Source organism: Chionomys nivalis, chromosome 20 (genome assembly GCF_950005125.1).
Source record: "Chionomys nivalis chromosome 20, mChiNiv1.1, whole genome shotgun sequence".
Taxonomy (NCBI): Eukaryota; Metazoa; Chordata; class Mammalia; order Rodentia; family Cricetidae; genus Chionomys; species Chionomys nivalis.
The window spans coordinates 56,624,959-56,628,058 of NC_080105.1; positions in this window are offsets into that span (position 1 = coordinate 56,624,959).

Genomic DNA, 3,100 nt, shown 5'->3' on the forward strand with positions numbered 1-3,100 from the left:
TCTGTAGCTTTGGAGCCTGTCCTGGAACTAGTCACAGAGATCCGCCTGCCTCTGCCTCCAGAGTGCTGGGATTAAAGGTGTGTGTTACCACTGCCTAGCAGCACTTTTTTTTTAACAATATACAAGTAAGACACTAATAGGTAAGTTCTAGGGGTCTATGGTTTTTGTTTTGTTTTTGGTGTGCTTTATTCATTTGTTGACATAACAGTACATACCTACAATCTCAGTTTGGAAGCTTAGGTAGGAGGATGGTGAGTCCCAGGCCAGTCTGGACTACACAGACTCAAGAAAACAAAACAAATTGAGCAAAATGTAGGTTACCAACCAAGTGGAACACTGACACTTGATACACCCAATCCACAAACCCCGTGAGCAGACACTGGGACCCATCATTAGAGAGCACATCAGTCTATTTATGCATGCATAGATATAGAAATATGCATTATATGGGGCTGGAGAGATGGCTGGAGAGCGGTTAAAAGCACTGACTGTACTTTCAGAGGACCCAGGTTCAATTCTCAGTGCCCACATGGCGGCTCACAACTGTAACTCCAGGATCCAACACGCTTACACAGGCATTGTATAAAAACTAGAAAGTGATCTTGAGGAACGATGATACCGGGAATCCTAACATTATGTTTGATTTTACTAGACCTTGATACTGTATACAAAAAAAAACCCAAGGAAAACTCAGGCCAGTGAGATGGCTTAGCAGGTAAAGGAGCACGCTGCCAAGGTTGACGACCTGAGTTCAATCCCACAAACGCAAGAGGTAGAAGGGAAAAAAGATTCTCAAACGTTGTCTTCTGATTTCCACATGAGCTATGCTGCGTGCGCACACACACACACAAGTAAATGCAAAGAACATCTTTTTAAGGCAAACTAACATGGGTTTGACATATGGTCCAGATCTAATTCCACACCCAAGGGAGTTCCTTTAAGAATCTGCCTCAGAGCCGGGCAGTGGTGGCGCACGTCTTTAATCTCAGCACTGGGGAGGCAGAGGCAGGCAGATCTGTGAATTCGAGGCCAGCCTGGGCTACAAGAGCTAGTTCCAGGATAGGCTCCAAAGCTACAGAGAAACCCTGTCTCTAAAAACCAAAAAAAAAAAAAAAAGAATCTGCCTCAGGGGCTGGAGAGTTGGCTCAGCAGTTAAGAGGACCCTAGTTCAATTCCCAGCACCCACAGGGCAGCTCATAACTGTCTGTAACTCCAACATCCGACACCCTCTCACAGACGTACACGCAGGCAGAGCACTAATGCACATAAAATCTTAAAAGATCTGCCTCAGTCTCACAGCTCCCAGAAGACAGGGGAAAGTGCAATCTTTTCTGCAAAAGCTAGATCTTGAAGGAACACGCTCAGATTAGGATTGGTGGCGTGTAAACCAAAATCCACTTTTCAGTGAACAAAGCTTGAAATACACAGCTACCATTTGCTCTAAGCGCCTAAGTGATGACACAGCCATCAGAATATTTTCCTGCCTCGCCGATTACCACCTGTCGCATATTTCTCATTCTAGTCACTGCTCAGTGGATCGAAACACGGCACTTTTCTGTCTAGACTGGAACATTTCCCAGCATCTTCATCACGTTCACAAAGAGAGTTTGTTATCTGAATAGATGGCTAAGTGGTGTGCTCACACAGGCTAACAATTTCCCTTTGTCAATTGTCCGTTTTCTAATTACTTGTTTTATACTACCTAATGTCGCAATGTAGGGTATGCGGCCTGGTGGCATGTTTATAATCCCAGCAGCTGGGAAGCTGAGGCAGGACGGTGATGAGTTCTAGTAATGTAAATTTCTGTTATGTAGCCTCCTTAAGGAAAAACATACACATGGAACAAATATATATGGCTAGGAAATACTTTACTAAGTATCCATTAATCCTGTTCACTCCTTAATGGCTCAGTATGATTTTCAAATTTTAAAAAGGTCCTATTTTTTTTTTTTTTTTTTTTTGGTTTTTCGAGACAGGGTTTCTCTGTGGTTTTGGAGCCTGTCCTGGAACTAGCTCTTGTAGACCAGGCTGGTCTCGAACTCACAGAGATCCGCCTGCCTCTGCCTCCCAAGTGCTGGGATTAAAGGCGTGCGCCACCACCGCCCGGCAAAAAGTCCTATTTTTAACCACAGCATTTTTATACCATTTGAAAGAGACTTCCGTAGCTTACTTTTCTCGATAGCAAAATCTTTCACCATGTGCCTAGCCGGCTCGCGTGACTCATGTTTGAAAGTTACAGACGCCAGGGTTCCTCGATACTCCCCTGCACGGTCTCGGGGCAACCATCCCAATTAAAGGATAGCGGTATAACTAGCTGCACCCTTGTTTTCGGGATTTTAATGAGGAGCTGCACTCCGCAGGCACCCAATAAACACTAATTGGAGGAACTCAGGAAACCGCGGAAGCAGCCCCAGGGCCGACAGCAGCCAACCCTTGCGCCCAGAGTCCAGGATCGCCACCCGCGAGCGAGTGTGAACAACAGCAGCTCTAATACCTGAGTTCCATCTGAAACCTGCTCAGCGCCTTTCGCTCCAGGCCACACCCACCTTGCAAAGCCACGCCCACCCCCAGGCGTCCACCGGCCCCAGGCCCGGCTCTAACCCCTAGGTCCCACCCCTTAGTTCCAGGAGTGGCTTTTAGCTGCCAATCACAGATAGGCCGGGCCTTGGCCATCCCATCAGTCGGGGTTTGCCTCCGGTGTCTGTGTTACTGAAGTGGGATCTCTGGCGTGGCCGCCTTGGACGTCCATCACAGCCAAGCCTCGCCTTCATGGGCAGGCCCGGCCTCACCTACACCCCGGCGCTCGCATCAGCAGCCGCGATCACCTCCGGGCCCCGCCCATTCCTGGCTGGCTCAGGTACCAACCTCAGCACCAGCAGCCTAAGGCGGTATTCCCGGTCAGACCCACCCCTGTCCCGACGCAGGCCCCGCCCCGGAGTTCAGGATCCGCCCACTCTCGGCTGGCTCTTGAGGCAGTGGCCTATCAGGCTCGCCCTGTCCAGGCGCAGGCCCCGCCCCATCCCGGGCACCCGCCGCTAGAGACAGCGGTCTCAGTGAGGCTCCGCCCCGCCGCACAGGTCCCGCCCTCAGTGCTCGCCGC